At 39.1% G+C, this 15,565-nt stretch overlaps 1 protein-coding gene across 2 annotated transcripts in view; it reads right to left on the bottom strand.

The window, feature by feature from the left end:
* The window catches only part of KANSL1 (KAT8 regulatory NSL complex subunit 1), a 175,290-nt gene that overhangs the window by 159,178 nt on the left and 547 nt on the right, over window positions 1-15,565 (bottom strand). For both annotated transcript variants that reach the window (XM_081218266.1, XM_081218268.1), the window contains exon 2: window positions 14,709-14,847. The gene's annotated coding sequence lies outside the window, so the exon portion shown is untranslated. The remainder of the gene's footprint in view (window positions 1-14,708; window positions 14,848-15,565) is intronic.

The raw sequence follows: 15,565 nt of genomic DNA, 5'->3' as shown, positions 1-15,565 counted from the left end.
TATGTGAAATGAATATCAGTAAGGCTGTTTAAAAAAAAAAGATGAAGCCAAAATAATACTTAATTTATAAACAACTTCACTGTGCAAAAAAAATGTTAAACTACTTGTAAAAATATCAGAAGACAAGCCGTAATTCTGCAATTTATTTCCACTTGAGAGATTATCTCAGAGCACTAATATACTCTCATGTTACACTTGCAACCTCATTGCCATCAGTATAGATAAGCAAAAAGTAGGTCCTCGTCAAACTCAAGTTATTCAGCTTACTCAAGTAAATTATTCTAAATTACTTTGTGTAAGAATGAAATGAGGAAGATACAACATGTCATAGATAAAACCAGTCATCTAAAGGAATGATACAAACTAGGACATCAGTAAGCCAGTGAAGAGTTTAAAGAACACAAAATCCTATTCCTGGAAGGGTTATCTTCAGTGAGATAGGACTGGAATGTGTTATTATTTTAAAAGCTTCAACGAAAGTAGCAATGTTATACTCTGCCCAAAGAATATTATAACAGATGGTTGGCAAGGCTTCTGTAAAAGGGTAGTTCAAAGAGAAAAAACTTGGCTTTGTCATTCCCAGTTCTACCTGGAGTATAAAGAAAACTGCCCTGGTTCACAAATACAGGATCTGACAGGAAAAGTATGTGCTGAACAGGAAAGAATATGCTCATCAGTCAACTCATTTCCGAGCCAGATTGATCATTTTATTTTTGCCCCTATAAATCAACAATTTATTTTTGTTTCATGGTCCAATCAATATAGATGTGATTAGCAGATGAATCTGTCCCCTAGCAATCAACAGACTGATGTGATTAGTGCTAGACTGGCATTCAAGTTCTAGTTCTACCACCAAGCAGCAACGTGACTTAGGGCAAATGACTTCACTGCTCTCAGTTTCCTCATGTAGAAAACAAGACAGCCTGACTAATGTAAACCAAGGTTTCTTTTCAACTCTAAAGCTCAATGATTCAGAAACCTGAAAACTACAATAGTAACAGTGATGTGTGGTTCAAGAATCTGTCTGTTCAACACTACAAAGCTTCTTTGAAGGGAACTGATGTAAAAATTTAAATAACACAATAAATGCTTTCTCAAAAAAAATTAGAACCTACTAAGACATACACATATAACAGAACTTGGTTCCAAATTATAATCAGAAACTGACATATATGACTCACTAGTAATAGAGATAAGAAACACACTTAACCAATATTCTGTAAAGTCAGGAAAAACTAAAAATGTATTATATGGTTACCCAATTTTAGAAGGAAGATCTAGACTTTGGCTAGATAAAACTAAAGTTATGTTTAAAAGGCAAATGTGTAATACAAAGCATAGAGATGGACTTTAAAAATACTTGACTGTAAGAAAGCAAAAAAGTCAGATGCTCAAACAAAATGTTTAAATTGCTAAGTAGTATGGGGGGAGCGGAGGAGAGTAGGGGTGGGGAGAGAAGGAAAATAACTTTTCTCAAAATAGACAATAAAAATGAGGAAAAGCAATAAAATACCATAAATTATAGCAGATCAGGAGAACTAAGGCCTCTGTAGGCAAAACAACAATTAAAACCTTGCAAGAAGGACTTCCCTGGTGGTCCAGTGGGTAAGCCTCTGAGCTCCCAATGCAGGGGGCCCAGGTTTGATCCCTGGTCGGGGAACTAGATCCCACATGCATGCTGCAACTAAGAGTTTGCATGCTGCAACCAAAGAGTCCATGTGCCACAACTAAAAGATCCCGCATGCTGCAACTAAAGATCCCGCATGCCAGCAACGAAGATCCCGCATGCCGCAACTAAGATGCAGCACAGCCTAAATAAAATAAATAAATAAATATTTTTAAAAATATAATAAATAGGGCTTCCCTGGTGGTGCAGTGGTTGAGAATCTGCCTGCCAATGCAGGGGACACGGGTTTGAGCCCTGGTCTGGGAAGATCCCACATGCCGTGGAGCAACTGGGCCCGTGAGCCACAACTACTGAGCCTGCGCGTCTGGAGCCTGTGCTCCGCAACAAGAGAGGCCGAGATAGTGAGAGGCCCGCGCACCACGATGAAGAGTGGCCCCCACTTGCCACAACTAGAGAAAGCCCTCGCACAGAAACAAAGACCCAACACAGCCATTAATTAATTAATTAATTAATTAAAAAAAATATATATATATATAATAAATAAATAAACCTTGCAAGAAAATGCAAAGCCTCAGAGACGTGGTTTAAATATATAAAAAGCCAGATGCTGAATAAAGACTGGATGGAGCACTTGATAAACAGGGTATAAACAGTGATAAGAGCAAGAAAACTGACAGGCCTAACTGTAATTTGCTTCAATACTTACTGAAGAAGATATGAGGAAGAAATCTATTTCTACTTTAAAGCATATGAATCACTGACAGTGAATCAAATTCATCATTAAACAAACAAGATGCTTCCAAACTAATATATCAGATGCTAGGTAGTCATGAAGTCCCAAAGTACTCGCATTTTAAAAGAAGTTATGTATAAAATTATAAAATTGCAAGGAAGAACCTACTGACAGTCATCTGAGAGAAGTGACCTCCAATAAGACACAAGAGGACGGAATCCAGATCTCTTTCCTTTATCAACAACATTTACCCAGCCCCTTGCTCAACTCCTGGCATATTCTGGCACTCAATGAATATTTGCTGAACAAAAATGAAAAAAGCATGCCATCAATATAACTCCCATCTATTCAAGAGAAAGGCTCTGGCTGTGAGCTTCAAATCGGTCAAATTGGCAAACCTCTCCTACAGAATGAGATCAGAAGACATATCAGCATAAATAACCTTCTGAGGAAAAGACAAACATGGCTTCTAAAAGAAGAAATCACACCACACCAGTCTACCCAAATTCTCTGAGGAGAAAGTATGTGAATATAACTTATTTAGGCTTTTATAAAAGCCTTGATGAGAGTCTAAATAAAAGGCTATTTTTAAAAAGCCTGAGTGGCCACAGAGTTGAGACTATTTCCCGTGGATGGGGTGTGGTTTATGAGACTGACACACCGTGTACTGCGCAAAGGGGGCAGGTTTACACAGGGCATGACACATAGAAAACTATGGGTGGATGGACGCTGAGGTACTTCCCCAGGAAGTATAAGCAGACGATTGATCTTAGGTAATGTTTTAGAAATGCTATATTTAACATTTTCATAAATTATATGAAAGGTATACAGAGAATTCCCCATTTTGCAGATGGAATGATGAGCTTCCTGACAGTGAAATATTGCACTAAGTTGGAAAAATAAGGGAACTGAGAGGTGGAAAAAAATTTTAAGTATATCAAATGAGAAACATTTGTAAAAACTAGGATGTATTTTCAGTCTAGAGAATACTTTGCAAGCATGAAAGGTGTCTAAATATCTGCAGGGCTGTCCAGCAGAAGAGAAACTAGAGTTGCTCCAGGCAGTTCCTGTGTAGACAAAATTAGGCCCAAAGTGGAAACTGCAGAGGGACACATTTCAACTAACATAAGGTCAAGCTTTCTAAGCACCAGACCAGACCTAACTGAAAGGGTGATTCTTACTCTGAATTATCTCTAAGAGCCCACTGAGATACAAGCGCCTAAAGTACTGCAGGCAGGAAAACAGCAGGTATTAACAGCATGCAGCATGGAAAAAATGAAAAGTAAAGCATTTACAGGAAAAAAAAATCTAAGTTGTACCTAAAGGATGCATGGCTTCTAGTTAAAAAAGAAATTTTTGAATAATTACAGAATGTTACCTAAAGACAATGTGATTTTTGTATGCAAAGTGGGGAGGGATTGCAAATTCTACTGCCAACAAGGCAAAGACTGTGAAGAGAATATATTTTCCTATTCTTCTAACAAATCATAATTTAGCTATATCTGAAATGCAGTTATGACTGGTTACCATAAATCCAGAAAGGCAAAGCAATGCTGACAAAGATCCAGAGAAGTATAGGTAAATGGAATGACTAAGAGGCTGAAGGAGATGTCACTGGAGATTACATTTTAAAATCAATCATCTTCAACTGAGAAACATGAAAGCCAAGGGGCACTATGATCAAAATCAGAAAATGTATCAATATGGTAAATACTAATTTATTCACCAAATCTTGGTACAATACATTAAGCTTTTAAACTTGAAAAGGTAGATCTTTTTTTCCATAAAAGATGAAAAGAAAGTTGTAGAACGTGTTATCACCAAGCAGTATTCAGGGTTAAGAATACTCAAGAAGTATACAAATTTATGTATATTAAGTCCATTCTGGGCTCCTACAGGATAGAACTGACATCTGAGGTGAGGCCTTAAGTTTCTGAGGTTAACAGCTTATAAGATAATTGCCTCACATCAAAACATTCCTTGGTGCCAACTAAGACATGACAATTGGCTGACAGCCCCCTAACAGACTCAGTAAGGCTTGCTGGTATAGTTCTTTTTATTTTTATTATAATTTTTAAAATTTACTTATTTTTATTTTTATTTATTTTTGGCTGCATTGGGTCTTTGTTGCTGCACGCAGGCTTTCTCTAGTTGCGGGGAGCAGTGGTTTCTCTTCTTGCAGAGCACGGGCTCTAGGCTCACGGGCTCAATAGTTGTGGCTTGCAGGCTCTAGAGCACTGGTCAGTAGTTATGGCACATGGGCTTAGTTGCTAAGCGGCATCTTCCCGGACCAGGGCTCGAACCCGTGTCCCCTACCTTGGCAGGCGGATTCTTAACCACTGTGCCACCAGAGAAGCCCTATAGTTCTTTTTAGTCCTTTATCTATGTATGTACAGTTGACCCTTGAACAACACAGGTTTGAACTGGTCCACTTATACTCGGATTTTTTCCAATCAATACATACTACGCAATGCTCAACTGAATTCCTGGATGTGGAACTGCAGATACAGAAGAAGGCCTACTGTAAAGTTATGTGTGGATTTTCTACTGCACAGAGGTCAGCGCCCCTAATTCTGCATTGTTCCATGTGTGTTTTATATATATATATATATATATATATATATATATATATATATATGTGTGTACCTTCTTTATCTTATATTTAGAATCCTTATATATCTCTATATCCTGAATTTTTCATTTATCACATACTCAACATTCTAAAACATTAAAAGTTCTTTAAAAATAGTTTTATGGGCTTCCCTGGTGGCACAGTGGTTGAGAGTCCGCCTGCCGATGCAGGGGACACGGGTTCGTGCCCCGGTCCGGGAAGATCCCACATGCGGCGGAGCGGCTGGGCCTGTGAGCCATGGCCGCTGAGCCTGCACGTCCGAAGCCGGTGCTCCACAACGGGAGAGGCCGCAACAGTGAGAGGCCCGCGTACCGCAAAAAAAAAAAAAAAAAAAAAAGTTTTATGGCTGTATAATAATTCACCCTTAAATACGCCATAATTTACCCATTAATCTCACTGCTCATTCAAGTTTATTCCCAATTCTCACTTGTATAAATAATGCTACAATGAATATCTTTGTTCACAAATCTTTCTATATATCTGTATTTTCCCCCTTAAGATAAATTCCTAGAAGTGGAATTACTTAGTTAAAAGACAGTTTAAGGTTTTTTGATATATGTTGCCAAAATACCTTCCAGAAAAACTGGGCCCAATGCACACTTCCACTAGCAGTTTTAGAGACTGCCCCCTCACTACCTTTGACCATACAGTTCAATTGCCAATTTGATAGGTTAAAAAAAAGTAGTATATCATTTTAATCTGAATTCCTTTGATTACTTATCAGAATAAAAATGTTTCTTATATGCTTCTTGGTCATTTGTGTTTCTTCTTTGTGAACTCTGATCATGACCTTTGTCAGTAAGGCATTTTTACTTTCTTTGGGCCTTGACAAACTGAAAACCAGCTGAGATGGAGTCACGTATCAGTGACTTCGGCTCCCCCTGCTGGCCAAAAAATTACTACCATGATCAAGACCTAGATTAAAGTACCAGGTAGACTACACTCCTAAAAGCTTGCCATTTTCTGGGCTGTTGCTACAAACGCAATTTATACTCGGTGATAAAAGATAAAACATTATGTGTCTAAACCCATACTTAACAGAGCTATGATGGGAAAGGAGAAAGGGGACACCTGATCACTAATGTTTAATGATTAGTGTCACAAAAAATGTTTAAATTATAATCAGTTCACTGCCAAATTACTACCTGGATGGAACATTATAAGCATAAAATTCATTTCTCTATGCTTTATTTTTATTACTGTTTTTTTTTTTTAATGGCTGCACCGCGTGGGCGCTTTCAGTATCTTAGTTCCCTGACCAGGGATTGAACCCAGGGCCACAGCAATGAAAGTGCCCAAGTCCTAACCACTGGACCACCAGGGAAGTCCCTATACTTTATTCCAACAATGTAAAAACATTCTAGTTGCCAGATGACACTGGTTGTCAGCACACTGGTTCTCTTTTTTAAAAGCAAAAATAAGAAAACAAAAACACCTATGCACCCTTCATCATTCAATGAACAATTTAAAAACAAAAAAACAAAACCCTCTTTGTAACCCTTATTCCAAAGCTACAAAGCTGCTCACACTAAACAGATTGGGTCCTATAGTTCCAAAGGGCAAGGCCAGGATTGGCGAATGGATGTAACTAACTCAGCTTTCCCACGGATACCCTCTTAAAGATGCACTTCACAGGTTGGGCAGTGCAGTGCTCAAACCATTCATTCATGCAACACACATTTACTACACGTCATCACTTTGCAAGCAGTGCTGATGAAAGACAGGACACAGCCCCTACTCTCAAAGAACTTGGAGACTAGCTGCGTGGAGAAGCAAACCTGCAATCACTGTACAACAGAAGTGCTAGGGATGCACACACAAAGGCAAAGCCTGGGTACATAGGAAGCTCTCCACGTTAGTTACTGTTGTTACTACATCTCACTGTTATTTAAGAACTAGGACAAGTATGTTTCTAGAACAGGGCAGGAGGTCACTTTAAACAGTGGCAACTGCTTGTGTGAAGGCCCAGGGGCAAAGGAGCAACAAGGTGTACAGAAGGAACTACAAACAGCAGCTCAGCGCTGCTGAGCACAGAGAGCTCAGGAAGGATCAGAGGAAGTGATCTGGGCAAAGGTGTTTGAACTTCACCTCGAAAGCCAGGTGAGCCACGGCGAGGAAACATATGGTCATATGAGGAGACCATTTAGCGCTGGGAAAAACACGTTCGCAGATCATCAGTATATATGGGTGTGGGACTCATACAGAGTGAGACACAAACTTATCTTAGATGTCACTCAGGAACTACATAGGCTGGGAGGAGAGAAGGCCAAGGCAAGGCAAACACTGACTGAAAGAGAAAAAATGTCTGCAAAGAAAACTGAGAAAGAACAGCCAGAGATGACAGCGATGACAGAAAGAGCCAGCACTCAGATCATCTGTAGTGTACTGTGTGGCAGGCACTCATCTATGTGCTTTTCATGTATTAATTCATTTCCTCCTCACGACAGTCCTGTAATGTTAAGTGCCATTATTTTTAATATTATTTTTCTCATTTTTCAGGTGAGGTAATTGAGGCACAGAGAGGCACACAGTAAGTGCAGAGCTGAAATCTGAATCTAGGAGACTCACTGCAGAGTCCATGTTCTGTATCACAACTCTACAGTGCCTTTCAGAAATGATGACAGGAAGGCAGGAGGGACCACTACCACCACAGCCGGGGAGAACGGTCCACGGCGTCAAAGACCACAAGGAGGCCTCAGAAGACAAGGGCAGAAAGGGATGACTCTGTAAGGGCAGGTACAGTGGAACACATAGGAAGAAGCTACACAAATACTTCATTGGCAAAGGGACCAGTGGTCGCAGTTCAGGGGGTTTGCGTTTGTAAAGTGAGACTTGAGTGTGGTTATAAGCTGAGGGACAAGAGCCAACAGGGAATGGGAGGGTGAAAATGGGTTGGGAAAAGGTACAAATGACAGCCAGAGGTCCCTACAAGGAGGAAGAAAACAGCTCAAGAGACCAGAGAGATGGCCTAGTATAAGAAGAAATAAATACAGGGACAGTGTTGGGCCCAAGAAGAGTCCCTTCCCTGACAGGCTCTGTGCTCCATGACCGAAGAGGCAAAGTCACTGGGGGAAAGAGGTTTTCTTTGTAAGCAAGGCAGATGTTCCACTTCTGAAGAAGCCCCCACAGTCAGATGCTTTTAGAGGAACTTCCCTGATGGCGCAGTAGATAAGACTCTGCGCTCCCAATGCAGGGGGCCCAGGTTCGATCCCTGGTCAGGGAACTAGATCCCACGTGCATGCCACAACTAAGGAGCCCGTGTGCCACAAACAAGGAGCTGGCAAGCCGCAACTAAGGAGCCCGCCTGCAGCAGCTAAGACCCGGTGCCACCAAATAAATAAATAATTTCTTTTTAAAAGATGCTTTTAGAATTGTAACATTAATTTATATTCTTTATTTGATTCTTTTACTCCTGTTTTCACTCTTATCTAGCTGTCTCATTAAATTATGATCTAGGTTGCAAACATTTCACAAGATGATTTCTAAGCAAGAAAAAAATCTAGCAAAAACTAAAATCACTAGACTTCAGAATAGAAAGATAATTTTTTTAAAAGATAATATTTTTCCATTTCTTCAAGTCAAGTACGTGAATATACTCTCTGAGCTTCCAGAACTTACTACGGCTACTCCCATTGTCCTCTGGAGCAAACCAGCCAACAATGCCCAGAGCTGCTCTCCCGCTCACGGCTTGACTTCTCTCCCCAGCTCTGCCTCGGCCTGGTCAGCACTCTCTCTGGCCTAGTCAAATGGCCTCTCGGCCCACAGTCCAAACAGTTACCCAACATCATGAACTCCTTCACTTCAGGACAGGGAGACAGGAGAAGGAATTTGGGAACTAGCCTCTGATGACAACTAACAAAGCAATTTCATAACACATATGTATCTAAAGAAGTCCCAGACCACTGTAAAAATTGGATGAAAGCAATGGACCCTTCCTCTCCATAAAATGCACACAGGCAAAACCACATCATTTTGCATCAGACTGTCAAAAAGCTGTCATCTTCATGTTATCTTATCCATAGAAAAGTCCTTCCAGCCATCGTTAAAGATCTATTTACTCTTCCCTGGCAAATAATTTCTATAAGCTTAGTTTGCTGATATCCTAACCGACTGCAGAAAGAAGGCATTAAAATAGAGGGGAGAGTTTCTGGAGGCTGGAACAAGGCCAGTAACAGCCAGATACGAAGGCAGGAGATCAGGAAAGTAGATAATCACAGACTAAAGAAAATGAAGACTAGCCCAAGAGTATGTAATACGTGCACACTACTCCATGAATACAGTTTATTTTACGGCCTCCAAAGGCACGTTACATTTCAGCACAGTACAATAAGTGATGGGCATAGTGCAGATCTTCCGTAATTTTGAATTATTATTAAAAAATAAAATTTTCTTCAGAGCACTTTTTTTTTGTTTTTTTAATTTGGCCGTGTGGCTTGTGGGATCTTAGTTCCCCAACCAGGGATCGAACCCAGGTCCTCTGCAGTGACAGCGAGGAATCCTAACCACTGGACCACCAGGGAATTCCCCAGAGTGCTTTCTTAAAGAGGCAGAAAAGCATGTAATACCTTTTAGAAAAATTTTCACCTAAGTAAACTTTTAAAGTTGTAACACTAGTTTCAGGAGAGGAAACCATCAAACAAAGGTACATACAGGCCAGTTGAGAAAGGTAAGATTTTAAAACAGAAAGGTCAGCAGCAGCCAGATTATCATGAGTCTATATGCTACATCAAAAAGGTTGAACTTTACCCTAAAGGCAAATAGGAGGGGAATGGAGGCAGAGGGCGGGCCAAATCAGTCAGGCCAGAGAAGGAACTTCCTCAAGGTCCTGTTATTTCTGGAATGACCCATACTGTCAACCCCCCAAAGAAGCTAAATGCTGGAGTATAACCATGCCGGCTTCTTCAAGTATGGCATCTAACTGAACATAAAACATCTCTTTAGTCACACAGAGAAGGTGTTAATTCCACGTTACTGAGTACCCTTAGCTCCCAAACCCCTCAACAGAGATACCTGGGCTTAATTCTTACATAGTAAGGAAATCCCAAGGTTTCATCAATTTCCACAAAGGATGAGACATGGAGAACAGACTGTAATCTTGACCTTAATTTTTCAAATCAGAATTTTACTGATAGCTAAAAGAAAAAGAATATTACCACCTTTTGAAGTTTCAATTTTATATAAATCTAAAGCTTCAATAGCAAAATCTATATATTAAAGACAAATGAGATAAACAAGGTCCTACTGTATAGCACAGGGAACTATAGGCAATATCTTGTAATAAACAAGAATGCAAAAGCATCTGAAAAAGTGATTCAGTTATATATCACTTTGCTGTACACCAGAAACTAACACAACATTGTAAATCAACTATACTTCAATAAAAATCAATTAATTAAAAAAATTAAAAAGACAAATGCATGAGACAGCTAAAGAAATAATCTACTTCTTTAAATCATGTGACCAATTTGCACCAAAATTTTCATTTCCTATGTGTAGGTGTTGACGGTCTGCTACCCATGATGAGTAACATCAGTCTACAGGGCTGACCAGGCTAATGGATGTTGTCATGGGTTGAATTTTGTCCCCCACGAAGAAGATATTTTGTACTCCTAACCCCTAGTACCTCAGAATGTGACCTTAGTTAGAGAAAGAGTCTTTACAGACGTAATCAAGTTAAAATAAGCTCATTAGGATGGGCCCTAATCCAGTATGACTGCTGTCCTTTTAAAAAGGAGAATTTTTGAACAAAAAAGACGCATACACAGAGAGCACTCTGTGTACAGACTGGAGTTACGCTGCCACAAGCCAAGGACCTACCAGGTGCTAGAGGAGAGACCTGGAAGAGATCCTGCCCCAGCACCTTCAGATGGAGCATGCCCCTGCCCTCAGACTTCTAGCCTCCGGAACTGAGAGACAATACATTTCTGTTGTTTAAGCCACTTAGTTTGTGGCACTTTGTTATGGCAGCCCTAGCAAACAGATGTCATGAAGAAAATTAGCAGCTTGTGTTTATTGAGCACATACCAAGTGTTATTCTAAGCATTTCGCATCAACAAACTCATTTAGTCCTTACAAAATCTACCCTAGGATCTAGGTACTACAATTATACACTTTTCACAGATGAGGACACCAAGTCTCTAAGAGGATGAGACACTTGCCGAACATCAGGCAGAGCCCCCCACTACGACCACTAGCTATAAGGAACTATTATGTTTAGTAATTATTTTAATAACAATAGTAGTTCACTAAGCCAAATCACAGATATAATATACACAAAGATCCTCTGAAGTAAATGTTAATTTCATTTCCAGTACAAAGGAGGACCCTGAACCTCCGAGAGATTTTTTAATTTCTTAAAATTGCCCCACATCACATAACCAAGAATGTGATAGTGTATCTAATTGCCAACTGGAGGGAATAAACAATGAAATTTTTTTTTTTTACTAACACTGTAAGAGCAAGTGAAATTTTTTAATGCCTGACCTTGCAATTCAATACTAGAAATATAAACCTATAAATTTGAAATTCTTCAAGATCCCAGGAGAAAATGTGCCCTAGGTTACAGTACCCTTTATATATGCATCCCTTCAACCACTGTTCAAGAGCTATCTGCCCTCTCATTTGTGGCCCCTTGACATTTCTCTGACTTCCAGACACAGAAGAAGAAAAGATGTAAGGATTGAAAAGTTTTTTTTTAATTTTTTGTATTTTTTGATTTTGATACAAACATCAGAAAGTGTGAAAAAAATACAATACAGCGAGAAGCCTCCTTCCCACTCTGTCCTCTGCCTGCCCAGTTTCTAGACTTAACAGGTAACCGATGTCACCATTTTCTTGTTTATTCTTCTGAAGTGTTTTTTTATGCATATACAACAAGCCAAACTTTCTTTTCTCCCTTCTTTCTTTTCGAAAAACACAAAGGGTAACATATCATACACACTTTTCTGCATCTTGCTTTTATCGCCTAACCGTTTATCCTGGAGATCTTTCCATATCCTATTGAATCATATTTTAATTATGTCCTTTTGTTTGTCAAGAATACTTTTTACTTGCTTTCATCACAGTTCAGTCTAGCACACAAGGCACTAGCACACAGGCAACCAGCAGTCCCTGAGAGCTACCTGAGACAACTGATGGTAGCACCATATCACACACCAAAGACCTTGTATCTTCTTCTCTCCATCTCATCTTCACTTTCATCTTTTCTCCAACTCGCCCAATTCTCCTCCTCCTCATCACTGTTCTTCTCCCATCTCACACATACCCTAACCCCGACAACTGTACATAAAAACACCAAACATCACTGATACTGCTTAGTCATGGCTAGCAATAAAAAAGCTGCAGACCCCTGATGTAGAGAAAGGGGTAAATAACTCCATGGGAACTAATTAACAAGAGTGCCTTAGGGACTTCCCTGGTGGTCCGTCCAGTGGATAAGACTCCTCACTCCCAATGCAGGGGGCCCAGGTTCTATCCCTGGTCGGAGAACTAGATCCTGCATGCATGTCACAACTAAGAGTCCGCGGGCCACAACTAAGACCCGGAGCAACTGAAATAAATAAATTTTTTTTTTTTTTTTTTTAAAAGAGTGCCTTAAATTGAGGAGTTTTTGTTTGGAGTTATTTTTCCTTTGTTATTTATGTTTCTTTTTGTACTTTGATTCTTGAAAAGGGTGAGTATTGGCACTATTTTCTATAAGCCTGGGAAAAGAAATAAGCACATACTGAGATCTAAAGTTTAAGTAATGCCTTACAGAACTAGAGTTCATTCTGAAATAAGATAATCAGAAACAAAGTGTAAGAACTATAGAAAATAAATATTTTGGCTCCAAAGTTTAGCCTAACTTTTTTTTTTGACTTAAAAATAAGCAGTTGCAATCTGAAAACACATCTCAGAAACATTTTAAAGGTATTCACAAATGAAAAAGAGAAAAAGGTTCCCTCTCTCTTTTTTATTTTCCATCCTGCAAATTCAATGCTATCCTTTTCCCATCCCCCCCAAAAAAGTGCCTTTTTCCCCTGCCCAGATCAAACACTACAGTTTTTAAGGGTTTTTTTTTAAGTCATAAAAGGAGGAGGAAAATGTTAGCAAATAAAAAATTTGTTTAGACTCAGAAGAGGTCTTCCATTGATCAAAGGGTGAAATTAAGGTAGTCACATAACTATATTCTTAAGTAGTTAACAGGTGGTAACACACAGTATGGAGTACTGACTTCGCTCTGTATTCCTGTCATTCCAGAGGGCTTTGGTGCAACTTCAAGGGTTAGTGTAGAACTTGCCCAGGTTCAGAGATTTAGAGGTAAAATGTCATATATATAGATATATCTATATCTATAGATATATAGATATATAGATATTAAAAAGCAGGGCTCTATGTATCTAATCCATTAGTTGAAACTGTAAAATAAAAATCTAATATATTGATCCCCAGTTCCTTGGGTTTCTATGGAACTAGAACCTGCGGATATTCCCTTGCCTGATTCCTAAAGACAACAAATGCCGCCAGGTCATGGCACTAAACACTCAATACCAAAGAGAAATATTCTTGCACAAGGTCCTCCAGTTCCTATAGGTTCAGGACTTCTGGCTGGGTTTCCCTCCAACTCTACAGGGAGACTGGCTAGAAAAACTGTGTCTCTCTGGCTTCCTTTATACTAATATAAGCACTCCTCATCCAACAATAGCAGCTGGAACATAAATGAAGATGAGAACTCAGTCTACATTTACCTGAAGATTTCCCACAATCCAAATATTTAGTTTACACAGACTGCATTAATATCTGATTTATTCACTGCATTAATTTGGAATTCTACAGGACAGATTACCAGACAACAATCTTAACTACACTAGTATTTAGCTCTGAAGGAAGCAACCTGTGCCACCCCATGAAGCTGGTGGGGGGCTTCCATCACTCCTTATCTTTCCCCATCCTTCCTCCCATTTTCCTCCCTACGTGTATCTGAAGCTTTGTCCTCTACTTAGTCCTAATGGAGACGTATATGTACAAGAACTTGAAGTAGCCAAGAGACTGGAGAACCACATCACTGAGAGCTCTTTCATGTAAAGATTATCTGCCCACACTGCCCCCAAAGAGGTGCACCTTGTGAGATGAAACATGGCACAGAGTGCTACCTGTTGAGAAAAAATGGTGTAAATTCGCATGCAAAGGACCAGGGAATAGCAGGAGAACTCTCCAACAGAGATATACACATAAACTAACAGGTCTTAGAATGTTCTAACATACTAAATGAAGTTTCAGAGTAAATAAATGGCTAGTGACACATCTTTTGTAACACATGAATCAGCTACAGATTTGCAAGAGTGGGACACACCCCAGCACCTATGACACTAAAGTACCTGTTTGAAAGTGGACCTGGCTGTCTGAATTGCCAATCCATCCTACTGAGATTGGAACAGAATTTTACAACTATGTGGGTTGTCACAATTTAAAGTTAAAAAATAAACACATCATTTTCATGGAAGTTAATTTAAGAACTTCATTAATATTTTAACACCAATAATTAAGAACAGTAGCAACACAAAGTAAGGAGTAACTAATCAGTCCTAGGAAGCAAACACAACAGTTTTTTTGAGGGGAAAGGAATGTCGGGTAAGAGGGTTGAAGAACTGCAAATTCAAGAACAAGAAAATCCTCAACTGTAAAGAAAAAGAAATAATATGACGCCTTTAATTAAAAAAAAAACCAACACATCTTACCTTAAGAAGCATCCAAATAGCATTCATAGTGTCAGGAATAGTTCAGACAATACTCAGAAATGAGCAGGAAGGTAGTCTTAGTAATACCCCAGTCACCAAGGATGAGCAGGTAGGAAAATCTTTTGTTTCAAGAAGGTATCTGAAAAAGAGAACTTTCATTTAGACTAAAAATAATCAAGAATAAGCAAATTAAAAAGAAAAAGCAAATAGTTTAAGCTATCTGGACAGAGATCTGAAGTACTGTTTGCTTCACCATCTTAAAAAGATGTAGAAAATACCATCCCCTTTGGAAAAGGACAAATGTGTGAGGTATAGGTATCTCCATACGTATGTAGAAATATATTTTTCTATAAAATTGGATTAAATGTATAACACATAGTTTAGATAATATAAAATTGCTTATCAAATAATTAGAAAGCCAAAACCATTTTTCCCAGATAGAAAAATGATTATCCAGGGTACTTCATAAACACTATTAAAAAATGATTTAACTGATCACCTAAAAAAGCCCCTTGCCACGTTTAGTTTTATTTAATAAATTAAAACCTCTCTGATCATTCTGATTGTCCTAAATTTTCTTGAGTTTAAGTTGCAGAGCCCATTCTACATGAAAAGTAAAATCCATTCTTGACTGAAGTGCTACAAACAAATAAAAGACTCTTCTTTCCTAGAGATCTTTAAAAGCAAACCAAACGACTTAATTTTGAGGATGGGAGGGAGGCAAGTTTGTCTGGTAGGAGGTAGGAGGTAGGAGGATGGATTAAATGACCTCTTGTAGGATCCTTGCCCACGTCCTAGGCCTGAATGAAAATTCCAGCTTAACCAGTTACTGCTTCGCTTAAAATGGAGGCTTGACC

The sequence above is a fragment of the Mesoplodon bidens genome (genome assembly GCF_964165515.1).
Source record: "Mesoplodon bidens genome assembly, chromosome: 19".
Lineage (NCBI taxonomy): Eukaryota > Metazoa > Chordata > Mammalia > Artiodactyla > Ziphiidae > Mesoplodon > Mesoplodon bidens.
This window is presented reverse-complemented; position numbering and strand designations above follow the sequence as displayed.